Source organism: Mustela putorius, unplaced genomic scaffold, assembly GCF_011764305.1.
Source record: "Mustela putorius furo isolate JIRA1106 unplaced genomic scaffold, ASM1176430v1.1 tig00003898_pilon_pilon_pilon, whole genome shotgun sequence".
Taxonomy (NCBI): domain Eukaryota; kingdom Metazoa; phylum Chordata; class Mammalia; order Carnivora; family Mustelidae; genus Mustela; species Mustela putorius.
The window spans coordinates 24,025,768-24,044,996 of NW_025422047.1; positions in this window are offsets into that span (position 1 = coordinate 24,025,768).

Below are 19,229 nucleotides of genomic sequence, written 5' to 3' on the forward strand. Positions count from 1 at the left end.
CAAGAGAATAGCAGAACAAAGGCAAAAATCTAATGTTCTTGTCTTTGGTATTTTAAAGGATACTATGCAGGTATAAGACTACAGAATGAGGAAAAGGGTACATACCATACAGAAGCAGGTTTTTTCCTCTGAAACCCCCGCCAGAGTAGAGAAAGCTCTTTAGATCTGAAAGTAATCAAGTAATCAAGATGCTGTATGATTTTTGTACCCCTTCCTGTTCCACTTGAGGTGATTCTGAACTGATGGGGAGACAGTGGAAACCCCTGATAATTTTAGGGATTTGCAGTTAGGTAAAAATTTGTGCTGCCACAGTACTATGTGTTTTCTTGGCAGAAGAAAATAGAATAAAATGGGTAAATGGGTTCTCCATGCACCAATTTACAGGATAGGTGGATGGTTTTTCAAAATGATGTTGGCATAGCTTTGTGAGTCAGAAAAATTGGAGGAGACTTGCAGCAGCTTATGTGGCATAGATGGTATGGTGAGACCACATGAGAATGGACACCTCAAATTATACCATTATTTTAATGCCAGATTGGAGAATATACCTCAGTGGATATCACTATAGCAATAGTGATGGAGGATAAGATGCCACCATCTCCCATTCCACCTTTCACCAAAATGACCTTAGTATTTATATACAATACCAGAAAGAAAAGGAAAGGTAGGAGGAATCCTGGGAGTCTGCCTTGAATTGACAAAATGATATTTATTTTTATCTGGGACAGAATGGGATTAAGATTGAAACTAGGTTGAGTTCTGGAAAATAAAGAAAATTACTGTTATGTACAGTTGAGTTTGACAGTGTTGTACTTACTACCCTAGTCTTGCTATTCCATTGATTGAGCAGAATTCACCATAGAACTCATTTTTATATATATAAAATACAAAGCAGAAAGATAAGGAAACTGTTACCACCTTAACAAATTTTCTCCTTTTCCTTTGACATAGGCTAAGTTTATCTATAAGGGAGGGGTCTCAGTTCTGTCTAGAATCATGTTTGGATACCAGGAATAATAGTTTATTTTCCTCTTTGCCTTTTATCCACTTGAAGATAATTCTCACTCTATCACAGATGGGTAGAAAGAAACATTGTTCTTTATTAAAATCCTTTCCAGGTAGGGGTGCTTGGGTGTCTCAGTGGGTTAAAGCCTCTGCCTTCTGCTCAGGTCATGAACCCAGGGTCCTGGGATGGAGCCTGGCATTGGGCTTTCTGCTCAGCAGGGAGCCGGCTTCCTCCTCTCTCTCTGACTGCCTCTCTGCCTACTTGTGATCTTTGTCAAATAAATAAAATCTTCTAAAAAAGTCCTTTCCAGGTAATAATTTTTTGGTTCTAAGTAATGATTTTTTGTTACAAAATATTTTTAACCAATGGTGACTCCTTAATTTCTCTCAAGGAGCTTAGGGAGGCAATCTGCCATGAAGATCAGAAGTGGCTGCATTTACAAAGACACATCCTGTATTATTTCGATAGAGGTAATGGAAAAATTAACAAGGATTACTCATCAGTCCTCACCCAATGGCATCCACAGATGATGAAACATTTCATTATTAGTTCTCCTGTGTTCTGCCTTCTGCAATGGCTTGTATATTTTATTTAATTGGTAATATGTTCTGCTTCAAATTTGGTCAAGGATTAGGTAGAGAAGATGATTCTCTAAGAGGTAGGTTTTAGCCTGACCTAAGAGATCAGGTTTTAGCCTAACCTAAGAGGTCAGGTTTTAGCCTGACTATGGAAACATGTCCATAGAAAGTTCTTGGATATGTTAGTGCTGAGATTATGTCTGGAAGCTTCAAAAATAAAAGCTGGAAAGTTTGGTCTTCCATTTTTATTTTCAAGCTATCTTAAATTATGCCACAGGAGGCATTCTAGATATTTTATTGCTCTTCAGTATACTGTACATTCCTTAATCCAACTTTCAGATTTAATTCTTCACTTAAATAAGACATGAATGTATCAATGTATTTAATCTTAAAAGGCAAGTTAGCAATCTCCTATTTCTGTGGTGATTGTTTTATCTAACTCTGAAACTTGGAGAGAGAAATATATTTTAGGACCTAGAAACTCTATGACTTAATAAAGTTGATTTAATTTTTCAATAAAAATACTGAGGATTGGGGCGCCTGGGTGGCTCAGTGGGTTAAGCCGCTGCCTTCGGCTCAGGTCACAATCTCAGGGTCCTGGGATCGAGTCCCACGTCGGGCTCTCTGCTCAGCGGGGAGCCTGCTTCCTCCTCTCTCTCTCTCTCTCTCTCACTGCCTGCCTCTCTGCCTACTTGTGATCTCTCTTTCAAATAAATAAATAAAATCTTTAAAAAAAAATACTGAGGATTTTGGTCCAAGTAGTAGAAAGTTCACCAGCCTATTCATTTAACAAGCACCTATTTAACACATAAAATGGAAAAGGCACTTGTTTTAGACATAAGGATGTAGTCATTAAAACCACCAATTCTCTCCTTCTCTCAAAATCCTAGTAGAATGAACAGACAGCTAATAGGCTAATTTAAAAAATAACCCAAAATGAAAGCAACAACAAACAATAACAAGGTTTTCTGATGAGTGCTGGAATGTCAAAAGTCTACTAGATGAAGCAAATGGCAGCTTGAGGGGAAATCAGTTTAAAGGGGTTGATGTGGGCTGATATTGTCTGTAGGTGTCAGGGAAATTGGATTTTATTCCCACAGTGATAAGAACCTAGGGTAGGTTTTAATACAAAAGAATAAAGTGATTTGTTAGATAATTTAAAAATGCTACTCTCTATTATAATCTCAGTGATTAAATAATATATCTAAATTTGCTTTAAAAATATTTGGAGAAGTATTGGGTAGGAGCAAATGAGGTTCAGATGAAACTAGGTTAGCCATGATTTTTTTTTTTAAGATTTTATTTATTTATTTGACAGAGAGAGAACACAAGTAGGTGCAGAGACAGGCAGAGAGAGAGGGGGAAGCAGGCTCCCTGCCGAGCAGTGAGCCCAATGTGGGGCTCCATCCCAGGACCCTGAGATCATGACGAGCCAAAGGCAGAGGCTCAACCCACTGAGCCACCCAGGCATCCCAGCCATGATTTTTATACTTGTTACGTATAAAGTTACGTACACGAAATTCATTATACTATTTCCACTTTATATATATTTGAAAGTTTTCATAATACAAAGTTTTAAAAATATATAAAAACCACAACTTTCCCCTCAGCGTAATAAGCGATCTAGTGCCCAGATTTAGACCTATAAATAGTACCCTTCACAAAAGTAGAGAGTTAATAGGATAGATCGTAAGACAATGGTGGCCAGAAATATAGAGTGGATGGTGGTGCCATTTATTGAGACAGGAAAGATAAATCAGAGGATTGCAGGTTGGAGAGGGCACTGGAAATTTAAGGTTCATTTTGGAAATGGTAAGTGTGAGATGTTTATTAGATATCCAATTGGAGTTATCAAATAGCTTCAGTGTGTATATGAACCAGGAGTTCAGAGAGAGGGTAGTGCCATTGGTGGCATTATTTGTTCACAGGAATTTGTCTCTTCTTCTCCCTTGCCTTTTCTTCCTATAGGTAGGACATGCTTTTTACCCAGTTACTTTGGATCTGGCCAAATGAATGGATTTAGCCAGTAGGATATGAATGGACTTGAAAGTTGCTGTATCTGAGCAAAATCTCTAAATGTGCTAGCATGTTTTGGTTTGGTCCCATTTTCTGCTCTCTACTTAGAGAGTAGTATTCTTTGATTCTCACACCTGGGATCTGAGATAAGATGAGATGACACTGAGCTGCTGCTCCTAGTCAAGCCCATCAGAGTTGTTAACACTGGAGAAGCAGGCACAAGAAATAAATGTTGCTGAAAGCCATTGAGATAATTACAGATATTTGTTATCTCAGTAAAGTCACTTGATACAGTCAGAGATGGAGATATAAATTTGGGAGTCATTGGCTTATTAACTGTAGTTAAAGCCATGGTATTGGTGAGATGATTTAAGGAAAGTGATGATTTTAAAATTGCTTTTTATATTGGGAGATAGACTTAACAAAACAAGACAAAACAAAATAAAACAAACAACCCCACAAAACCTAGAAGTTCTTGGAAATTTATGACTAAGAAGGCATTTACTTTTTGTTTCTGTTACATTTAGGTTAGTAGGATTTTGAAAATTGGCAAGTAGATACTTTAAGTCAACATTTGAAAAATATTTTTTCATGATGTATATCAAGTCAAACAGAATGTGAAATGCCTACTTAAATTACACATCATCACAAGACAGGAATTTCTGATAATTTTTCAAGTTTTCATAATGTAGTTGAAATTGGAGAAAGTGCATTTGAAATGAGTTGATTGTTCTGTGCCTAAAATTAGGTCACTAGCTTTAAAACATAAAAAATGTGATTTTACCTGTTTTCAGGTGTTTGCAATCTTTAGTTAAGTTATCTAGCTGATCTCCTGCTAGCTGAAGTAGTCTCAGCCTGCTATTTCTCCGCCATCTTGACTCCTCCCCCTCGGGCACCCGAATGTTTATAGCAGCAATGTCCACAATAGCCAAACTATGGAAAGAACCTAGATGTCCATCAACAGATGAATGGATCAAGAAGATGTGGTATATACACACAATGGAATACTATGCAGCCATCAAAAGAAATGAAATCTTGCCATTTGCGACAACATGGATGGAACTAGAGCGTATCATGCTTAGCGAAATAAGTCAAGCAGAGAAAGACAACTATCATATGATCTCCCTGATATGAGGAAGTGGTGATGCAACATGGGGGCTTAAGTGGGTAGAAGAAGAATCAATGAAACAAGATGGAATTGGGAAGGAGACAAACCATAAGTGACTCTTAATCTCACAAAACAAACTGAGGGTTTTTGGGGGGAGGGGGTTTGGGAGAAGGGGGTGGGATTATGGACATTGGGGAGGGTATGTGCTTTGGTGAGTGCTGTGAAGTGTGTAAACCTGGTGATTCACAGACCTGTACCCCTGGGGATAAAAATATATGTTTATAAAAAAATAAAAATAAAAAAATGAAAAAAAATGTGATTTTAGATTATATTGTTTCTTGGTGTGAGTTTCTATCACAAACTGTATTAGGCTTTGTTTTAATTAGATGAAATAAGGCATTTCTAAATTGATGACAAATGTTTTTTTAAAGCACATATGAAATTATGCTGGTTGGCAACTTGTTAAATTATTATGGAAATTCACACTTCCACAATGATATGTTTCATTTGCCTTTGATTTAGGGTAAGTGTCCTGTTATAAACTGCCCACTCCTCTCCATATCCACTCAGCTTAGTGATTTAATGGACATCTACATGCACTTTTATTTTCCCTCGCACTCAGGGTCCCAAAGAAATTATAGTCAAGATGGGGGGTGGTAGGGTTAGTAGAAAATTATTATTTTAGCAAACACTTCTCTTTTCATTTTTCAAGTTATTCTTTTACTTTGAGTGGTTTTTCTCCTATGGTTTTAGATTTTATTATTATTAATTAGTATGTCTCTTTAAGGTACTCCCTTTCCTTAATCATTTTTATAACAAATTTGGAGTTTCTTTTACTTGCTTGTTTCTATGCAACTTATTAAAGTCCTAGAAATAATACTGAAATATGACCTTATACTACTATAATCCATCCTATCTAAATATATTTGTCTAGTGATAGGATTTGCCTCAATCCTTTGTTCTCACATAAAAATTATATCATGTTTCATTAAGTTAAGGAGAGATTTTTGGGTGACCCCATGAATTCTGTATTTTCAGTTATTTCAGTAGTTAACAACAACAACAATTATTATAACTGCCATTTTTAAGCTCTTACTACGTTTCAGGTATAAGTATAAAAACATTACATAACATCTTTAATCTTTATACAACCACCCTATAGAGGTGGGTTTTGGTAATATTCCTACTCAACAAAAGAAGGAATAGGCTAAATAACTTGCCCAGTGTTATGTAGCTAGTAAATTATGGGGTCAAAATTAAATCTCTGCTCTGTGAAATGCTAAAGCATTCATGCTTAACTCTACTTTTTATAGTTGCTATTAGACTAGGCTAACAGCTCTATCACATAAACTCCAAATCTCACTAGTTTAACAAAGTAAAAATTTATTTTTCACTCTTGTCATAGTTCAGTCAGATAATTGTCATGGACCTTCTAAGCTCTTTTGATCTAGAGTCTTTGTTCTTCTCTAGAACCACAGTAGTGGTGGTCATTATTCAAGTGGCTATTAAATTTAAAGGGATTAAAATGAAAAATTTAACTCTTCAGTTGTAGTAGCCACATTTCAAGTGTTCAGTAGCCACATTTGGCTCTTAACTTTGGGGAGTGCAGATACAGAACATTTCTATCACCACAAAATTTCTGCTGGACATCTTTGTCTAAAACCTCTATTTTTTCCTCTTGGACCTCTGTTTCAAGCCTCACTATGGTTTGTCAGGGAGATTTTTTGAGCCAGACTGAGGTCTAGTATATTATTTCATTCCACTTTCCATTGGTCAGAATTCAGACAAATAACTGAACCTAAATTTAAGGGACTCTGGAAAATGTGGTTTATCTGTATGTCTAAGAGCAAAAGGGAAATGGCTGGTGAACAGTCAGCCAGATTTTATATTAGTGTTGCTCTAAATCTTTCTTTTCTAAGCATTTGCTAAGCACTTATTTAAAATAGCAATATCTAAGTATCTGAAGTGCATTTTAAAACTCTCACAAGAAATTGGGGGAAGATTAGATTATTGTTCAGATCATTGTCTTTGCTTTTCCCCTTACCACCTCTAGGGGAGAAATTTTCTTCCACATCTTCTTGATGTTGAGCCTGCTGTATAATTTGCTTTGGCAAATATGAGTGAAATGGCATTATCCTTGTGTAGAACTTGGGTCCTAAGAAGCAACTTGTTTTCCTACTTAAACTTCTGGAAGTGTCATAGCTTTACCGTGGAGAAAACGTCTCCAGGTAGCCACTGCCCGTCCAGTTCAGGCCCAGAACATCAAAATCGTAGAGCTAACCTGGACTTTTATCCACTCACTAAGCCATCTTGCAAATCTTTGAGTTAGAAAATAATTCTTATTCTATGCCTACATGATTTTGTGGGTTTTGCTATGTAGCAAAATCTAGTATAAATTTTTGAAGAAACTGTCGTAAGGAAATTGAAACCTAGACTGACTAAGTGTCCTACATCACATAGTTATTGAATAGCCAAACTGGGATTCAGACTAAGTCCCTCTGATTCCAATATATATATCTTTAATCATTATTCCATGCTGCCTCTAAGTAGACATATTATTTTCTGGTACAAAGAAATATTATTTAGAAAATAGGGTTTCTTACGCTTCTATTAAATATTTCTATTATTAATAGTTTAATTTTATCACTCTACTCATTAAGCTCTCCATACTTGTAAACTTAATTTATGATTTGTACACATATGTGCATATAACAATGAACAAAATTTTGATGTTTTCTAAAGAATGTAATTCTTCAAGTGAATTGTTAGATTGGTTTCCAACAAGTTTCTCTTTTTGAAAGGTGGTGATCTCTTGGGTAGGTGATCCTGGTGGGTCACATTGTGGTCAAGTTGAATGAATACAGTGCATGAATTCAGGCAAGTATTCCTTCAAGTTGGGTTTGAACAATGATCTCAAAGAAGTAGCACCTTTTGATGAGAGCTCAAGAGAGATGCTTTTAAGAATGTTCATATTTCCATTTGTGCAAAGGGGGTTTGTTATTACTTAAGTAGCATATGGCTGTGAAATGAGAGATGAGCTCTTGCTAAGCTGCCAAGAGCACTTGTGGACACTGAAAGTATGAAAAATAAATAAATGAGCAAGATGCAAGGAAATCTTATGGTTGAGAAAGTGTTAGTTTAGTTGTGAAGTGTTAGTGTAGTTGAGAAGTATTGGCTACTGACAGTTTGTTCCACAGTTAGGATATGTAAAACATATTCAAACAGTATAAAAGGGGTTTTTTGGGGGTGCCTGGGTGGCTCAGTGGGTTAAAGCCTCTGCCTTCGGCTCAGTTCATGATCCCAGGGTGCTGGGATCAAGCCCACATCGGGCTCTCTGCTCAGCAGGGAGCCTGCTTCCTCCTCTCTCTGGCTGCCTCTCTGCCTACTTGTAATCTCTGTCAAATAAATAAATAAAAAATCTTAAAAAAAAAAACAGTATAAAAGGGGGTTTTTAAAACTCTTAAAGTTATTGTATTTCCCTTTCTTTTCAGATGTTGTTGTAAGTTAAAATTATATGGCTTTCTAATTGTTGTAGCCAATATGAACTAAATGAAATGAAAATTGAATATTGCCCTAATATGACTGCAACCTTATTAGGCATCCCAGCAGCATTAGGCATCCCCAAGGAAGTTTTTAGAACTGTGTGATTACTGTTCCTACCCAAAACCAACTGAATCAAAATACTTATTTTAACAAGGTTTCAAGGTTTGATGAAGGGTAATGACAGAGAAATTATGAGTTATTTTCCAGAAATCACCAAATTGCAATTCTGTTATTAACCAGGCTAATATTTTCTTTATACAGTAGTCAGGAAAGGAATTACTTACTAAGGTCAAATGGAAAAGAAGATGAGAAGAAATGCAAAAATATTAGCTCTCTTATTCTGTAATAAATACTTGACTACCAATTAATATCTAGAGGAGTGTGAAAAGAGGTTGTTTTTGTTATTATTGATATTGTTGTTTTTAATGGTCAAAATACGGAAGAAAATGTGACAATTCCATTATTATTTGGTTTATAATCCTATCAAGTTAGCATACATTTTTTCTTAAATAGTATTAGGTACATAAATAAGAGAAATATTATATACTTATTTTATTTGACTTAAAACCTTGGCCAAAGCATTAAAATAAAATGAATAGGTTTGGAAATTAGAACAAAATTAACATGAGTATCAATAATGTGCTAATTGTCTTTCCTTTCTGTTGACTTTAGGAAAACTTGGGCCATAATATACAAGAATATGACTTAGTTCTGCTATTTGATGCTTTACTTCAATATCTTTGTAATAAGCCAAAAACATATTTATATCAGTAATGTCCAATTTAAGATTGATGTGATTTGCATAAGTTACAGTAGGGCTTTTGTTTGTTGAAATATCTGTAATAAATATTCAGGCAAAAGTGCTTAAGATTGTAGAGATTACAATGAGGTTCTTGATATAGTTTCTTTCGGTGAGGATTTTTATAAGAGCAATTGGCATGTTCCTATTGAAATGGCTTTTAATTTGTTTTTAAATTTATTACAGTTAGTCAAAGGATTGGTTACCAGTTAACATCCTAATTTATTCTGTTGGGTATTTTGTTTTTCTTTTCTTTTGATGGGTCAGTGTAAGGGATATATAATTCTTGTTATTATAAAATAATAATATTTTTATTTGTTTTATTTGTTCCACAAAGGGAAGTTCTATTTTGATTCAACATCCAGGCTCAGTGTGTTTCATTAGCATTGCTTCTGGTGATATGTTCTTGTTTCTGTGTTTTAGTTTATATGACCATTGGTAGTCAAGCTAAAGCAGCTATCCCTGTATGGGCACACTGGGAACAAAAGGAGTGTGACCTACTTATCTTTCCAAAATCAGGATATGGGTGGAAGCTTAGCAACTTTTCAAAAGCCAGTCACTATAGGATGCTATTTGTCCAAACTTGGAGACTGCTTACAATCTTGTTCAAAAATGTCTGTTTCCTAGTGTCAGAGGTCACCTTTATTCTTCTTTAGTGCTCTCAATTTAGTGCCTTCTGATGCCATGATTTCAAGGACATCAGGAAAGCACCTTTGTTTTCAGAGGACTTTTCTACTGCTTACAAATATAGATTTTTTTTTCTTTCAAATACTTGACATTTAGCTATTTTATTTTATTTTTTCTTTCTTTTCCTAATTTTTTAAATTTATTTTTTAATTTAAATTCAATTAGCCAACCTATAGTACATCATTAGTTTTATATGTAGAGTTCAATAATTTATCAGTTACATGTACATTTATTTATTTTAATGAGATAGTCTATATTACTTAGAATGAACCTTAAAAATGTCAAATGTAATTCTCAATATTTACATGTGTGTCCACTTAAAATATTTTGATTACTACAAATCTTGAAAAGTTAACCTCTGATCTGGGTAGAATTTTTTTCTAAAAAAAAAAAGTGTGTAGCATAACTTGAGAGCTTAGTTAATTGAATAGGCTAAATGCTAGTAGGAGGTTACATGGTGGGCCCTGAAGCCAGTGACAGAGATACGAACTAGAAATCAATGTGAAAATGGTGATAGAGATTAGAATGGTATCTAAAAGCCAAGAAATACCAACGGTAGCTACCAGCCTCCAGAAACTGGTAGAGGCAAGGAATAACACTCATCCAGAATTTCAGGAGAGAATATGACCCTGCAGATACTGTGCTTTTGGATTTCTGGCCTCTAGAATTCTGAGAGAATAAATTTCTGTTGTTTTAATCTACCAAATTTGCAGTAATTTGTCAAGTTAATCTTGGGAAACTAATACCAAATTCCCAAACCTCATGACTTAGCAAAATGTACGTTCATTGCTTGTTTACACCTCACAGTCTGTTGTGTTGGGATATATGAGCCTCTGCTTAATGTGGTTACTCACAGACCCATATTCTACCCATTATGTGATTCAGCTATTCTCAAGAAATGGCTTCTAATATCTTTGCAAAAGAGAAGAAGGAACATAGATAATCTCATGGGTCTTGTTTGTTTATTTGTTTGTTTTTGCCATGTGTGAAAGTGACAACATCACTTCTACTCACATATCTTTGTCAGATTTCAATCATAAGACCCACACCCCTAGCCCTCAAACAAAGGAATGTGTGGAAAATGTAGTCTTCCTGTGTGCTACGGAAGAAGATGTGTTTGGTAAGTACATGGTATTTTCGCTGCCAGAGTCAGTCTATAGTATGAGGTATCTGTTTCACTGTTTCTTTTAAACATAAAAAACATTAATGACCTCTCCAGTGATGCAGACAGCCCACAGTTAATCCAGTCACTACTTCCAATTCACAGTCTAGAATCTCCAGGTGATCTGTCTTTTCCACTGGGCCAGCATCCTATAAATTAAAATGTTTATTTGATTCCCTTCTCTCAAAACCCAACAGTGACAACATTCTCATATGGAAAGGTAAAGAACAGCCTCCACATAATAGACTCTGGAATAGAGAAATACTGAAATCTGCTTAGTGAGCAGGTGAAGGCCAAGAGTCCTCCATTGTTTTACACCAGCCTCATGTTTTCTCTTTTTGTCAGTAGAATTCTGTGACAGATTTTGTGTCTTCTGACCTGTTTTTTTTTTTTTTTTGTCAGTTCCATGTGCCAGTAGTCATATCTAAAGATTTTCCTCAGATATGTTACTGATGGGAGAGTCTGTGTTGTGTGAATAGAGCTCTCCATTCTTGGATTCCCCACAAAAAGATTTATGTGAGGATCTGTGCTTGAATAAAGACAGCCAGAAGGAAAGTAGCAAGCAGAAAGCAGTTTATTAAAGGGGAAGAATACTCTTTAGTGTAGTCTTTAGTGTACTTAAAGTGGGAAAACAGGTTCTACAAGGTGGAACCAACCCCTAGGTTGTTTTGGGATTGGATGTTTGTTGGGTTTTTCTGGCCTGGGAAGAGCTGTGATGTACAGTGGGGTAGTCTCTAGTGGAGCTCTTTCCAATCATTTGGGAAATCCTCCCACAGGTTGGGAGGGGGTTTTTTGACCCTACGAGGTTCATATCAGAAACATCATGGCACCCTTTTTCCATGTTTTGGGGGGGTGGCTAATCACAATGCAAATGCATCATAATGAGTTTAGGGGTTACCCTGGGGCGGAGGTAGAAGAGGAGAGCACACGCTCTACACCTGTTACTCCAAGGTCTTGGAAGCTCCAAGATCAGGATGTTGTACCTCTGGGCTTCTAAGATGTACCGTATTTATCACCATCCTTTCCTCAAGTTCATGTCTCTTTCATTCCCCAATGAAGGACTTGGGACTCTGCCTTGAGCTGTTCATTCTACTGCTCATACCTAGCTTCTACCTAACAGCTTATAGCTCACAAATCTGTTTATCTCTTCTCTTCTTCATTTTCAAGCATCTGACTCCCTGCTAATGCCAGCTCATCTCCTGAGGCTGTCAGGGTTTTTAGGATGGTTGGATTGCAAATCTGAATTTGGCCACAAGAATGAGTGACTCTGCTCAAAGACTTCTATAAATTCCATCTCTTACCAGTTAGGGTCTAGAAGCATATAGCAAAGACCCCGCATTTCTAGATTTTCATTCTCTTTTATTTTTGCTTGCAAACCTTGCCACTTTTTCTTAGTCCATCTCTTTATTAGAACTATTACCAAACGAACAGCAGAAACAACTGGCACATACTGTTAATGGTTTTTCTAACCTCTTTCCCTAAAATAAGTTCAGCAGACACAGAGTGTAGGTGACGGTTTTTGAAATGTGTGCAATACATAATACGGACCTCTAGCATTAAACCTGTGATATCTGTTTCCTCATCATCTACCATCTGACCACTAAACCAATTCTATACATTTTATGCTTCTGTTATGGAAGTACTCAATTTTCTATATTTTTTAGAGTTTCTAGTTTCTATAATATTTAGAGTAAGATTTCTGCTAAAATAAACAACTTTGAAATTCAGTGGCTTATTAATAAGTATTCATGTCGCAGTCAATGCAAGTTGCTCTGCTTGGTCAGTTAGGGACCCAGGCTCCTATCTTCAGTATAAATCTCCAAAATACTGCTAAGGAGAATAGTGAAAATGCAGGATTTTACAAATGGTTTGTAGTTGTGTTTATACATCAATTCTACCCCAAATCTACTAGCAGAACTAAGAGATATAAACCCCAGCCTGAGACCAAGGCAGTCTCAGTATTAGGTCTTCCTGTGTTCCTAGGAAAATGAAATGGTTTAGAAAACACATAGCATTTTTCAAATATAGTCTTCAAGTATAATCTTCTCTCTTTTCTCTCTAACTAAATAGTCAAAGGTAGTTCCAAGTCAGAGGATAGGGGCTGGGCAAACATCATGACCCATTCATTCATCTGTTCAGGGACCAGGCTGCATCAGCTTTATCATCTTCAGGTCACTCTGAGCTTTGATATCCAGCCAATAGATAGTAAAGGAAATGGGGAAAAGGCATACCCATTTTTCAAATATCTGGGCCAAAAGTAGTACACATTGCTTCCATCCATTTTCTATCATTTAGAATAGGCCCCATTTAGAGACAAGAGGGGCTTGGAAGTGAAGTTCTGGGATGACAGCTTGTTTGCTAGCAATAATGCTAGCAATGGAAGAAGGAAAATTTGAGAGACTTTTATAAAGGGTGAAAGTGCCTATAAATAAGAGAAGCTTCAAGACAAGAGAACAAAGTGAGGCTGAAAGGCTTACTCATATATTTGCCTAGAGTTTGTCTTGTGATTGATTCTTACAAAGGTAATATATTTTATCATCATTTTAAGTGTGATTGCCTGAATTTATGACACATTATTATCTTAAAGGATTTGTTTAATTTACTAGCCTTTTTTTCTCATCATCTTATTGTTTAGGTAAATGGGTGTCTTGCCTTATCAATTTGCCATGGGTGTGACTTTCCCTTTTGAATATCTGGGTGTGAGCACATAGGCTATAGCATGACCATTCTAGGCCACACAGTGTATCATTTTTTTCTTTTCTTTTTTTTAATGTAAATAACCATGATGAGTCTTTTTTAGGACTGAGAGCAAGATCCATAGCAGCAGTAAACACTAGCAACTTTTAAAAGCAGTTTTCACTTAACAAAGCCACAAGGACAATCAACCCATAGTTACAACTTCATTGCTCAACTTTTCCACCTGCTGTCTGAGGCAAGGAGAAATCTGACTCAACTGCCTTAACTACTCCACCAGTTAAGTTGTATATTTACCAAGATTCAGCGTGTGTATTCCTAAACATGTTTATGCCAAGAGCACTTTTTATGCTAATTATATAAGATATTATTTTGTATACTGTTAAAACACTGTTAAAATAATGCTGTTAAATACTGTTAAAAATGTGAGATAGAATTATTTGAGGGTAAAATGACTCTAAAGCTTTGGAGAAATCATAGAATTTTGAAAACTAAATCATCTAAATGAATCTGCACTTTGCTTTCCAAGTATCTTTAATTTCTCACTCACTTAAAGGAATGAAATATTATTAAAAAAAGAGAATAGTTTTTTTTATTTTATTTTATTTCTTTTCAGTATCCCAGAGGTCATTGTTTATGCACCACACTCAGTGTTCCATGCAATACGTGCCCTCCATAATACCCACCATTAGGCTCACTCAATTCCCTATCCCCTTGCCCTCCAAAACCCTCAGTTTGTTTCTCAGAGTCCACAGTCTCTCACGGTTTGTCTCCCCCTCCAATTTCCCCCGCTCACTCCTCTCCATCTCCCAATGTCCTCCATGTTATTCCTTATGCTTCACAAGTAAGTGAAACCATATGATAATTGACTCTCTTTGCTTGACTTATTTCACTTAGCATAATCTCTTCCAGTCCCATCTATGTTGATACAAAAGTTGGGTATTCATCCTTTCTGATGGAGTCATAATACTTCATTGTGTATATGGACCACATCTTTATCCATTCATCCGTTGAAGGGCATCTTGGTTCTTTCCATACTTTGGTGACTGTGGCCATTGCTGCTATGAACATTGGGGTATAGATAGCCCTTCTTTTCAGTACATCTGTATCTTTGGAGTAAATACCCAGTAGTGCAATTGTAGGATCACAAGGAAGCTCTATTTTTAATTTCTTAAGAAATCTCCACACTGTTTCCCAGTGTGGCTGCACCAATTTGCATTCCCACACAAAGTGTAAGAGGGTTTCCCTTTCTCCACATCCTCTCCAACACTTGTTGTTTCCTGTCTTGTAATTTTGGCCATTCTAACTGGTGTAAGGTGGTATCTCCATGTGGTTTTGATTTGAATCTCCCTGATGGCTAACAATGAGGAACATTTTTTCATGTGTTTTTTAGCCATTTGTATGTCTTCTTTGGAGAAGTGTCTGTTCATGTCTTCTGCCCATTTTTGGACATGATTATCTGTTTCATGTGTGTTGGGTTTGAGGAGTTCTTTATAGATCTTGAATATCAGCCCTTTGTCTGTAATGTCATTTGTGAATATCTTCTTTCATTCCATGGGTTGCTGATTTGTTTTGTTGACTATTTCCTTTGCTGTGAAGAAACTTTTGATCTTGATGAAGTCCCAAAAGTTCATTTTTGCTTTTGTATCCTTTGCCTTTTGAGACATATCTTGAAAGAAGTTACTGTGGCTGATGTCAAAGAGATTACTGCCTATGTTCTCCTCTAGGATTTTGATAGATTGCTGCCTCATATTGAGGTCTTTTATCCATTTCGAGTTTATTTTTGTGTATGGTGTAAGAGAATGGTTGAGTTTCATTCTTCTATATGTAGCTGTCCAGTTTTCCCAGTACCATTTATTGAAGAGACTTTTTCCCGCTCTATATTTTTTCCTGCTTTGTCAAAGTTATTTGACCATAGAGTTGAGGGTCCATGTCCAGGCTCTCTGCTCTGTTCCACTGGTCTATGTGTCTGTTTTTGTGCCAGTACCATGCTGTCTTGGTGATCACAGCTTTGTAGTAAAGCTTGAAATCAGGCAACGTAATGCCCCCAGTTTTATTTTTCTTTTTCAACATTACTTTAGTAATTCGAGGTCTATTCTGGTTCCATACTAATTTTAGGGTTGTTTGTTCCAGCTCTTTGAAAAATGCCGGTAGAATTTTGATCAGGATAGCATTGAAAGTATAGATTTCTCTAGGCAGTATAGACATTTTAACAATGTTTATCTTCTGCTCCATGAGCATGGAATGGTCTTCTGTCTTTTTGTGTCTTCTTCAATTTCTTTCATAAGTGTTCTGTAGTTCCTTGAGTACAGATCCTTTACCTCTTTGGTTAGGTTTATTCCCAGGTATCTTATGGTTCTTGGTGCTATAGTAAATGGAATTGATTCTCTCATTTCCCTTTCTATATTTTCATTGCTAGTGTATAAGAAAGCAACTGATTTCTGTACATTGATTTTGTATCCTGCCACATTACTGAATTGCTGTATGAGTTCTAGTAGTTTGGGGGTGGAGTCTATCATCATACTTTTCCATATAAAGTATGATGTTGCCTGTGAAGAGAAAGAGTTTGACTTCTTCATTGCCAATGTGAATATCTTTTATTTCTTTTTGTTGTCTGATTGCTGTTTGCTAGGACTTCTAGTACTATTTTGAACAAGAGTGGCAAGAGTGAGCATCCTTGTTGTGTTCCTTATCTCAAAGGGAAGACTGTCAGCTTTTCCCCATTGAGGATGATATTCGCTGTGGGTTTTTCATAGATAGATTTTATCAAGTTGAGGAACTGAGATTATTCCCTGCATATTCTTAGACCACAATGCTTTGAAACTGGAACTCAACTACAAGAAAAAGTTTGGAAGGAATTCAAACACTTGGAAGCTAAAGACCACCCTGATTAAGAATGTTTGGATCAACCAGGAAATCAAAGAAGAACTTAAACAATTCATGAGAATCAATGAGAATGAAGACACTTTGATCCAAAACCTATGGGATACAGCAATGGCGGTCCTAAGGGGGAAATACATAGCCATCCAAGCCTCCCTCAAAAAAATTGAAAAATCCAGAATATACCAGCTCTCTTTACACCTTAAAGAATTGGAGAATCAACAGCAAATTAAGCCAACCCCACACACAAGAAGAGAAATAATCAAGATTAGAGCAAAGATCAATGAGATAGAAACTAGAGGTACAGTAGAACACATCAGTGAAACTAGAAGCTGGTTTTTGAAAGAAATCAATGAGATAGATAAAGCATTGGCCAAACTAACCCAAAAGAAAAGAGAGAGAACCCAAACTAATGCAATTATGAATGAAAAGGGAGAGATCATGACTAACACCAAGGAAATAGAAACAATCATCAGAAATTATTATCAATAGTTATATGCCAATAAGTTAAGCAACCTAAGCGAAATGGATGCATTCCTGGAAACCTATAAACTTCTAAAACTGGATCAGGAAGAAGCCGACAGCCTGAATAGACCAATATCTAATGATAAGATTGAAGCAGTGATCAAAAACCTCCCAAAGAACTAGAGCCCAAGACCTGATGGATTCCCTGGAGAATTCTACCAAACATTCAAAGAAGAAATAATACCTATTTCCTGAAGCTGTTTCAAAAAATAAAAATAGAAACAGAAGGAAAATTTCCAGACTCTGTCTATGAAGCCAGCATTACCCTGATCCCCAAATGAAGCAAAGACACCACCAAAAAGGAGAATTTCAGACCAATATCCCTGATGATTATGGATGCCAAGATTCTCAACAAGATCCTAGCTAATAGGATCCAAAGGTACATTAAAAAGATCATCTACCATGACCAGGGGGGAATTATCCCTGGATGCAAAGGTGGTTCAACATTCTCAAATCAACCAATGTGATAGAACAAATCAATAAAAGAAGAGAGAAGAGAGAAGAACTCAATTGATGCAGATAAAGCATTTGACAAGATACAGCATCCGTTGCTGATTAAAACGATTCAAAGTATAGGGATAGAGGGAGAACAGCTTTGGTTTAATCAAGAAGAATTGTAAGAAATTCCAACCAAGAACCCTGCACCCACCCCCTGCCTAATAACAGACACTGGGGGGTGCTTAGTGCACCATTCACATCTTTTCTGTTTCCCTACAGTTTGAGTGCAGAGTACCCAGTACATTTACAGAATCGCCTACTAGATTATTTGCTTTCTCTGACTCTGCTTAAGGACTACAGAATCAGTCCAGGACTAAGGCCACTCAAAGTGCTAGGGATTTAATACCTGCATGTGCAGCCTTGATTCAGTGAGGCATGGGGATCAGTGAATAAAAATACAGCCAGAGTCTATCTCTTTTTAGATGTACCACACAATTTTTCAGAGGCTTCTAAGTATGATTGAATTTCAGTAGCTATGGCTTAAACTACATATTGTTGGTTTTCTTACCTTCTCTGAATCTATTTTACAGCATTCTTACTTGTGCTTTCCGGGATCATTTCCCAAATAAGCCACCTGCACTTAATATTTAGATCAGTGCCTGCTAAACACAAACTAATATACCCACTGAAACAAAAAGTTTGGTCACATATGAAAATATGACCACATTTTTGCATATCTCAATTTCTTTTTCCATATCTGTCTGTTTATTTAATAAATTGCTTAAGATAATTTCTTACTTTAATTGGATTTTTGATTAACTGGTCAACTTCTAGTAGCCATTATTTTAGATAAGATTTCTATCAAAGTTTGTTTGTTTTTCTGTTTTGTTTTGTGATCCAGATTGAGCTTAGTGACTAAAAACTCAGATTCTGGATACTTAACTGCTTTGTGTATACCAGCTAAACATACAGATGTTTTAACAACATGATATTTGGGGACAACAATCAGCTTTAACTTCTAGGAAGTTATTTGTTGAAATACGCCTTTGTAAATCAATGTTGAGGCAATTAATTACATCCATACAACGGGATATTACAGGGGGTCACCTGAAAGACCTAAAATTGTTGTTCCCCCCTGCACAATAAAATAATTTAAATTTATTTTCTGGTCAGTGTGAGAATCCATATATTTTACTTTTTTTAAACCCTAGGTTTTGTAATTTATTGACATAGACCTTCATAGATATATTTTTACAACTTTTTTTTTTTTTAAACTATGCATTAACAACATGGGACATCCACTTAGTTTAGGCCAGTGCTGAGCAGATTTAAACCAAATTTTATATCATGCTTTTTTTGTGTCACATAAACATCTATAGGATCCACAAAATTATTTCAGAATGGCAATGCTCTGATTTCAAAGTTTCTCAAATGAAGACAACCTTCCCGGATTAGCTTACAAAAAAACACAGTTATATAAAGCCTAAAATTCACCATCTATTTTGCATGAAGCATTTGTAGCTCACTTTTTTCCCATTTTATCTTATTTTATTTCTTCTCAGTGTTCCAAAATTCATTGTTTATGTACCAGTGCTCCATGAAATACCTGCCCTCCATAATACCCACCAGCAGGCTTACCCATCACCCCTGCTCCCCTCCCCTCCAAAACCCTCAGTTTGTTTCACAGTCCGCAGTCTCTCATGGTTTGTCTCCCGCTCTGATTTCCCCCATTTCACTTCTCTTCTCCATCTCCCAATGTTCTCCGTGTGTTATTCCTTATGTAGCTCACTTTA